Below are 9,957 nucleotides of genomic sequence, written 5' to 3' on the forward strand. Positions count from 1 at the left end.
AAAAACACTGGTGGAACTGCAATGTAATGTGTCTAGAGAGGGGATCCAAGAGGCAGAGTAGGGTGCAATTGCACTAACAGGAGAATAAAGTGCTACCGAGGGCCATTTTACATAGGTAGGTCATGTCAGGGTATTATTGCTCATTCATCCATTGAAGGCACACTGGAACAGCCAGGTTTTCAAGCTCTTCCTGAAGATTGCCAGGATGGGGGCTTGTCTAATATCTCTGGGAAGCGAGCTCCAGAGTCGAGGGGCCACCACAGAGAAGGCCCTCTCCCTCGTCCCCGCAAGTCGCATTTGCAATGGGGGCGGGAGCAAGAGAAGGGCCTCTCCAGAAGATCGAAGAGATTGTGTAGGGTCATAAACAGAAATGTGGTCATGCATGTAGGCGGGTCCCAAACTATTCAGGGCTTTGTAGATAAGAACCCGAACCTTGAATTGGGACCAGAAAATGAAAGGCAGCCAATGAAGCTCCTTGAACAGGGGGGTTGACTGCTCCCTGTAATTCGCTTGTTAGTAATCTGATTCAGCATTCTGTATTCTGAATTCAAAAATCCAAATTGCTCTGAAATCCATAAAATACCCCCGTAAGTGACAGAACTAGTGACACCTTTGCTTTCTGAAATTTCAGAGATTGCAAATGTTTCATGTATAACATTATTTACATTATTCTGTCTAAAATAAAACTGTTGGGGTCCAGGCTATTTCTCTAATCACATCTCTCTGTATAGACCATCATGTGCACTGTGGTCTACAGAGGAGCCCTCCTCTCATTCCCACCCCCGTTACAAGCTTGTTTGGTGGGAACGAGAGAGGGAGCCTCCTCTGTGATCACTTTTCATCTCTTAACTCCCTCCCTAAAGAAATAAAAATAGCCCCACACTTTTCTCCTTTAAGAAACTTCTAAAAAACCTACATATGGACTTTAGTATATGGAGAGGAGGAGGATTAGGACACTTTAAATGCTGGCTAACCCATGTGTATTATATGGCTGTTATGATACATCTTAAATGAAGCATTTTAATATAATGTCAGCCATTTTAATATAATGTCTCTTAATTTGCTTTTAGAGTGTACATTGTAATGTTTATGTTTTAGTTTTTATGTCTCCATGGATTGTTCCTGTTTTTATTTATTTTGATGCTTGATTCCTTTGTTGTGAGATATCTGCTGTTACTATCTATTATTATGTATTATTTTGTGTTTGTACCCATTTGAAGGCATTGAATGTTTGACTTTTGAATGTTTGACTTGAGTCCTTCTGGGGACAGAGGGCAGTCTAAAAATAAAGATGATTATGATGATGATGATGATGATGATTACTATTATATAAAGTTATCTTCAGGCTACAAGTAGAATGTGTATATAAAACAGATATGATTTCATGTTTAGACTTGGCTCTCATATCCAAGATATTTCTGTACATATGTACATGCAAATACAAGTATTTCAAAATCCAAAACTCTTCTGGTCCTAAGTATTTCAAATAAGGGATACTCAATCTGCACAAGGGCTTTATGACCTCAACTTTTGGCTGCTTCACCTTGTATCGTTAATGTTTTTGAATTTAAAATGGTAAAGTTTCTTCTTGGGAGCATGTACATAATTACTGACAATATGTTAATTATGTCTGAAGAGATACTGAGGACACAGAATTGTTTCGTAAGGTGTAAGATAAGCAGTGTGTCATAGAAATGGTACTTGGGGTGTGAGGGAAGAAGGCTTTTAATCTCTTAATAGACTGCAAATCCCTTCAAACCTGGGTAGCATAGTCAGGTATTTTCAGTCTAACAATATCTGCAGAAAACACATCTACAAGACTGAAGTGAGCTTATTCTTGATGCATATGCATGAACAGACCTGCCCATAGTAACATACAATTAGCCAGATGCATGTTGCAATTAAAACAAATACATCCAGGGCAATTCATTCTTTGATCAAATTCACACGTGGACCTAAAAGATGAGACTTGTTTTACAAAGTGTTTCTATTTCAGGTAATTTTGTAAAGACAGTTAAATCATGAAGCTGGCTTCGGGGAATTTTTTTATTAATATCACATCTTAGGGCAAATCCATGAAGCTTCCACGCAGCTTCAAAATATGGGTTTCAGTTCTGGGTGGCTTTTTTTGAAGCAGGATATTATTATTGTTGTTGTTATTATTATTATTATTATTATTATTATTATTATTATTATTTCTTTGAGCAGATTCAGAGAAGAGCAATGGAGATGAGAACAAATGTTCTGGAGAGGTATAAAGAATAAAAATAGTGTAAGGAGCTAGATGAAAAGAAGACTGAGGGACGTCTTGACTGTTATCTTTACTTTAAGAGTTGTGACAGAGAAGAGGGGGCATTCCTGGTCTTTGCTGCCCCAGAGGGTGGAATCAGGTTGAATTGTTTGAAATGACAGGAGAGCATGTTTTGATTGAACAAGAAAGGGAAGTTCTTGAAAGTAAGAGCAATTCAGCAATGAAATCAATTGCTTAGCGGGGTTAGTGGGGTATCCTTCTCTTGAGGTCTTCAAAAAGAACCCAATTGGTTTACTAATGGGGATGCTTTAGCTGGAGGTCCTGTATTAAGCAGCATTTGGATTATATGGCCCATGAAGTCCTTTCTATCTCCATAACTCAATAAGTTTTAATCTGTGGACCAATACAAAAGCTTGACTCTTCGTCTACATGACCTCTCTCCAGATATTTAAAGATAATTATATCACCTGTTGCTGTATTTATTGTGGCTAAAACATAATACAGTTGGCCTATATATTTAGAAAATAGATCAGAGAATAAGTATACTTATTCTCTGTGGGTTTTTTTTAAAAAAAATCAGATGTAGTTGTTTTGAATTCTTTGAAGTTGTTCAGTGATTTTGCAATACAGCATTAATGGGCTGGAACATCCAGTATGCTTTTTGGTTTCGTCTTTAATGATTAAAGGTGCCACTTTGAGCTATGCCAACTGCTTTTAAGATCATGAGGGGCAAGGCTGCTCTTGCAAGGCTGCTCTTGCATCTGCCAATGAGAGTTTAATAATAGGTTTAAGGTCCCCAATTAGTATGGAGAAAAAAAGTAGCATATGTGTGTGTGTGCGTGTAATAATATATATATTTCTAATGAAATGCAAGATCACTCATGCTCAGCCTTTGGCTTTCTGGAATGTCCTTTTGAAGAGTAAATGCTTTCCTTGACATATAGGCATGGCTGTATTTTTTTTCCTGCTGTTGATGTGCTTGCAAAACAACAAACACAGAGAGGCAAAAGATCCAAAGAAAGGGAGAACTATTGATACCAAGGTTTATCCTCCCTCCCCCCCTCCCCCCCAGAGCTGGGGCTCATTTGCTTTTGAAAACATCAGGATACTTCACCAAATGTATTGCCTGTTTAAGATATAATGCATCTCCCATTAATTTGAACAAGCATAGCACTGGCACCACATGTATGCTTTCTTACTTAAATGGCCCGAAGGCACCAGATTCTGCATGATACTGGAAACTAAGCAAGATCCGGCCTGGTTAATACTTGGATGGAGGTCTGCCAAGACAAACCAGGCAGCAAAGCTGTATTATAGAGAAAAGAAATTGCAAATCACTTCTGAGTATTCCCGGCTTAAGGAAAGCATGACATTCATGAGGTTGCCATATGCCAACAGAAATAGATAGATTTCTTGGCCCTTGTTCAGTCAATATTAACCAAAAATGTTAGTAAATCTGGTGCAACAGGACTTCTGCCAACTTCAAATCTACTTTTAAAACATAAGATTCTGCTAATGTTCTGTACCCAAAATCCTGAAGTAGACATTTGGTTCAATGGCATGTGACATGTTTCTTTTCCATCCACATGGAGTTCAATGAGCATGTTTAACAATTATGTTGTGCCAAGTTGTTTTAACTTGTCAGCCAGGAACATGCCCAAGAAGTGTGGTTTTCAAAGATAATGAACTGCATTCCTCTTTCCTAATGTTTTGAGACTGTTCCTTGGATCTCTCTCTCTCTCTCTCTCTCTCTCTCTCTCTCTCTCTCTCTTGCACCCACACCCTCATCTTCATCTAGCTGTAATTAAGGTTATTACGAAGTGCTAAGATGTTATTGCATTTCCCTCGTATTCTTTCACAATGTAGTTATAGGTAAAAATGTGTTCTTTATTGTGTAGAAGGATGCTGTTCTAAACTGCAATTATCATATAGCTTGAGATAGAGGTAAAAAAACCGCCTCGAGTTACCGATTGGCTGAGAAAGGCGGTATACAAATACAGTAAATAAATAAATAAATAAATAAATAAATATAAAACACTTTCCCAGAAGTTTTGAATGAAAGAACCCATGAACCCCAGCTGTGTACACTTGATGCTCCCATGATAACCTTGTGGAACTTTGTGGCACTTCCAGACAACAATTTATTGCAGGCGAAAACAGATTAGAGTGATCCCCACCCCACCCCCCACCCCGGATGCCTCCTGATACATCATTGGTACATTTCAGAAAGCCTGCACAGAGGTCTAATGGCACCCCACTATGTTTTTCTTTATTTTGAAGGCTTTGGGGGGTGGGGTGGGAGGGGTTGCCCTTTCTGCTTCTCCAGGCTCATGGAGCCCAAAGAAGTGAATTGGGCTGTGGGGACAGAGTACTGCAACTGCAGAAACAGTCCCAGTAGTCTGTCCCCACAGCGCCCATACTCCATTAGACCCAGGCCTTTCAGGAAGGCCCAAATCTAATGGAGTATCAAAGTAATTCAGGACAAAGCAGCATCTACCTGCTTTCTTTAAAAATTACTTTGGTTTTTTTTTTTGATGCCTCAGATAATAATAATAATAATAATAATAGAAATAATAATAATAATAATAATAATAATAATAATAATAATATTTATATTCTACCCTATCTTCCCTGAAGGGCCTCAGGATGGATAAAAGACTCAGGGCAGTAGAAGTCCAACAGGGCCCGGGATATGGACCCTGTCTGGAAGAGCCCCCAATTCATGCATATGGCTTTGAGAACATTTAATTTCCTCTGTGCTTTTCTCATGGCTTAGCACTCCTTAAAACAATGTCAGTGCAAAAATTAGACCAGAGGATTTTGAGTTCAGTTTCATAACACACTCTGAGAAAAAAAGCCAAGCCTTGTGTCTGGAATTCATTTGTCCATAACATTTTGGTTTACAGTACACCACCCACGCTCTGGCACATGTTTCTATGGTAAGCTAATCTTTTAAGATTGGTTTCTTCCTGATAACAGTGAAAATCCATTGTGACAAATGCTGCATCATTTGGTTTAATTTCTTTGAAGGGCAGAGACTGACGGCAAATAGGGTGGATGGGCACGCATGAATTAGCCTTCAGCCTTGACTCAGATACTTGTAATCAGGACTAGCTGAAAGAAGTTATCCAAGGACAAAGGTGGGAAGTGAAAGGGAGAGAAAGAAGCTAATACATTTTAAAAGCAGTGAAAAAGTGGGTCATTTGGAGAGTATGTGTCTGCAGAACTAGAGAAAGTGGGAGGGAAAACATTTGAGATGATGGAGAATGCAGAGCTAATTCTGGTTGACATCGGATCTACAGTTTTGTTTAAGTGATATTGATATGGCCAAAGATGGCTCTCTTTCCTAGGATTGGCTGAGACATTTGTTTTATGAGATGGAACAGGAAACAACCTACTATTTACCCTTGACTCACTCAAGTCAAAGCCCAGAATACTAACGAATTTTGAAAGTGAAACCTCAAAGTGCTTTTCCCAGCCCTGGCAGCAAAGTACAATCATAACAATTTACTGCCTTTTAATGACTCCAGACCCCAAATATGCTGCTTGCGGTTGGAAGAATGGCAGGGATGTGTTCCTTCCTCTGGTTCTTTCAATCTACCCAATCTAAACTCTACAAGCAAGGTATCACCAACTGACCATAGGCTAAGAAGGGAAAATTGGCTACACTGAAATGACAACCTACATTGGTCATAGGTGGAGGTCTCTGTAGTAGTATGCACATGTGTAGGCCTATATAATTCGAGAAAAATTCATATATGCTGTGGAAAGGTTACATGAAGACATGAAAACTCTGGAGCAGGGGTTCTCAAACTGTGCTCTAGAGAACCCTTAGGGCTCCATCAGTGATAGCGAGGAGCCCCATAACACCATGCTGCTTCCTGCCTCATCCTTTTTCCTCCTCCTCCTCTTTCTGATAAATGCAGAGAAATTAAAGTTTGGAGCTGCAAAAATAGCAACAGCAGCATCCTCCTGGGGCAAAGAACATTCCCTTCCCCCTGTATGGCAGAAGGGAATTGGGGTTTCTGCTATTATGATTATTATTATTATGAAGTATGGGTAGCAATCAATAGGGGTAGGTTCTTGTAGGTTTTTTCGGGCTATAGGGCCATGTTCTAGAGGCATTTCTCCTGACGTTTCGCCTGCATCTATGGCAAGCATCCTCAGAGGTAGTGAGGTCTGTTGGAAATAGGAAAATGGGTTTATATATCTGTGGAATGACTGGGGTGGGGCAAAGAGCTCTCTGCTGAAGCTAGGTGTGAATGTTTCAGCTGACCACCTTCATTAGCATTTGAAGGCTTGGCTGAGCCTGGGAAAATGTTCTGTTGAGAGGTGTTAAGATGTGCCTGGTTGTTTCCTCTCTGCTGTTTTGCTATAGTAATTTTAGAGTTTTTTAATACTGGTAGCCAGATTTTGTTCATCCTGATAGCTCTAAAAATGATGAAGGAAGGAGCCCTGGAAACTTTCAATTTGTGCAATTACATGATGAAAAGTAATGAAAATTTCATTATATCGTTATAGTTACAATATGGACCTCTTATGATATTTTAGAAACACTTTAGAAATGATTCACCACCACCCCCTAATTTATTAATGAGTACTGATGTATTGATGTATTTTTTTCATTGATCTCACAGGTCTAATATATATGCATAAAAGTTTAGATTCTAAAAGGGCTTCACAGCTGAAAAAGCTTGAGAACCCCTGCTCTAGAGCATCTTGTGCTTACTCAAACTTCTAGGAAAGCTACTCTGGGATGTCACTCCTTTTCCAATCCCAGACTAAGTTGGCCCCAAGAGATAATGATTACTCAAAGAGAACTATTGAGGAGCAAAAGCATTCCTTCCCACTGTACTGATTTGGTCAGGAGAGTCCCAATTAATCCTCTGCTGTCCCATATTTTTCTGCCACTTTAGGATATGTCCCAGTTTCTTACTCCTTCTCCCAGTTTCCCCTTAGCAAACTGCAGCAGCCTCTCCTAATACATGTCTTTCCTCGTTAATCTTTTGATAACTTGACCACACTTTGATGTTGCTTGCCACATATGAAATGCATATAGGAGTGATGTATATAAGAGTGAAGTATCAACAAGCTTGGGAAAGCATTGTAGTTCCCAGCACTGTTTATGAATTCATACCAGGGCATAGGCCAAAGGAATGGGAAAGCAACCTGATGCCCTCATAATGTACTGAACTACAGTTCACAATTTCTGCCCATATAAAAATTAGCCTTGAGGGAAATACAAATTGGAAAATCTGGAGGACACCAGGTTCCTCAGTCCTGCTTTTGGATACAGGATGTCAAGCCCTAGCAAAACCTCAGAGGAAATTAACATAAAAGAAAAACAACTGTTGCCTGTTTTCAACACGTTGCACATTTCATTTTGGGGATTCATCTGATATTAATCTGGAAAATTAAAAACAAACGGTGCAGACATGACTAGAGGGAAGGGTGGATTCAGAAAGTTGACATCCTAGTTACTGATTGTTTTTATTAGTAACTACAGTACTACATATCATTGGTTAAGAACACGGAAACTCAATGACACCCCTGGGGAGAAAAAAGGATAACTATTAAACAATAACAATGGTCAGTTTTTGGTTCAATATTCCAGCATTAGCAAGATGATTTTCTGAGAAATCCTCCAATTTTTTTAGAGGAACCTCTAAATTCATCACCAAGCATATATGCATATATGTAGGGAAGTTGTCCACCTCCTGGCATCCCAACGGGTTGATGTGAATTGGAATCCAACCAACTGCAGAGAGCCACATGTTCCCAATCTACAGTACATAGGATTGCAATTTTTATACATTCTTATTCAGAGGTTCTGTGGAATTCAGTAGGGATAATTCATATATACATATGATCTTTAGCTGAACATTTTAAATACCCTTCCATAAACGGCCAATTCCAGGATTCCACAGGATAGAACCATGGCAGTGGACAGGCCCGTAGCCAGGATTTCGTTTCCGGGGGGGGGGGGGGGTGTAAATTTTTTTCAGGGGGGGTTTCGGGGGGGCTGAGTTTCGGGGGGGCTGAGTTTGAGTGAAAGAGGGTCTAGCCTAGCAAACCTTTTGTATCATTACCCCCAATACCCCCATGCATATGGGATATATTGAGTATAGTGATCAGATCACGATATGAATAAACATAACAGTTTAAATAATGTACCAGTAAGGCCTTTTCGCGAACCACCATGAGAATTTCGGGGGGGGGGGGGCTGAAGCCCCCCGAGCCCCCCCCCCCCCCCCCCCGGCTACATGCCTGGCAATGGAATTAACTGTACTGTAATTCTGTTGTGTGGCTGCCCTTCCTCTCTCTAACACAGACCACTCTTCCCTCACAGCAATCAAAGCTTTTAAATGCTTCATTGACAACACTTTCCTTATCCCTTCTCTTTCTAGTTAAAAAAATACCATGCTACTTTTAGGTTTAGGAGTTAAAGATTTCCTATGAGGAGCCCTGGTGGCACAGTGGGTTAAAGCACTGAGCTGCTGAACTTGTTGATCGAAAGGTTGCTGATTCAAATCTGGGAAGCGGTGTGAGCTCCTGCTGTTAGGCTCAGCTTCTGCCAAACTAGCAGTTCAAAAACATGCAAATGTGAGTAGATCAATAAGTACCACTCCAGCAGGAAGGTAACGGCGCTCCATGCAGTCATATTGGCCACATGACCTAGGAGGTGATCTATGGACAATGCCGGCTCTTCGGCTTAGAAATGAAGATGAGCACCAACCCCCAGAGTTGGACACAACTGGACTTAATGTCAGGGGAAAACCCTTTTAGCTATACCCAAGCTAATCCCTTTCCCCATCTTGCCATGGTCTGTTGAAAAAGTAAGATTAGATGAAAGATGATGAGTCCTTTACTTGTATATTCCTGTATGGCTGCAGGTTAGATTTGATGGCCCTTGTGGTATATTCTGTTTCAGATTTCTGTGAAAATATTCTAAGTATTCTGTTATTGACCACATTTCAGTTGAAAGTAAACAAGGGAGGATCATTTGAAGAAAATACAAATATTATTAAGAAACTTTAAAAAAAACTTAAAGTACATCTAGAAGTATCCCCCCCCCCCCCCCCCCCCCCCCCCACGAATTAAGAAACCAAACCACATTCGCAGATTTCATAGAGTCACTGTGAATTTTTCAACATCTCATCTGAGGGCAACATTGGAGAGCAGACAGTATTTAAATGTAGACATTGTTTTTACAAGCGTTTAGTTGCCTTTTACATCACCAACTTGGCTTTTGTGCCAAACAAACCTACCACACTTTTATAATTAATGACAGTTATTAGTCTCAGAAGATAAGGCATGCATATACCTGAGTACTAGAATATGTATTTCAGGAATTCTAAGAGTGGATAACATGCCTTAAGACTTCATTGCAAGAGGCAGGCAATATCACATTCCAGCTGGACTGTCACTTCCTTACAAAGACATTTGCATCCGACGGCTCGTTTTCCTCACCCCCATGATTCCCCATTCCTACCTATTTACAGGTAAAACATGTCAATACCTCCCAATCCTGTGATGTTCCTGTCACCTATCTTAGTGCATTGGTCTCCTTCTGTGCTGGCATGCTGGCAGTAAACCGACACTGAGCACGATTCCCCTCTTCTCCCCCTTTCCCCATTTGCTATTCCCAAACTGGTTGATTGCCTTTTGTTTAATACTATATCAACATTTTCTTTAAATGTTGGAAT

This window comes from Anolis sagrei, chromosome 4 (genome assembly GCF_037176765.1).
Source record: "Anolis sagrei isolate rAnoSag1 chromosome 4, rAnoSag1.mat, whole genome shotgun sequence".
Lineage (NCBI taxonomy): Eukaryota > Metazoa > Chordata > Lepidosauria > Squamata > Dactyloidae > Anolis > Anolis sagrei.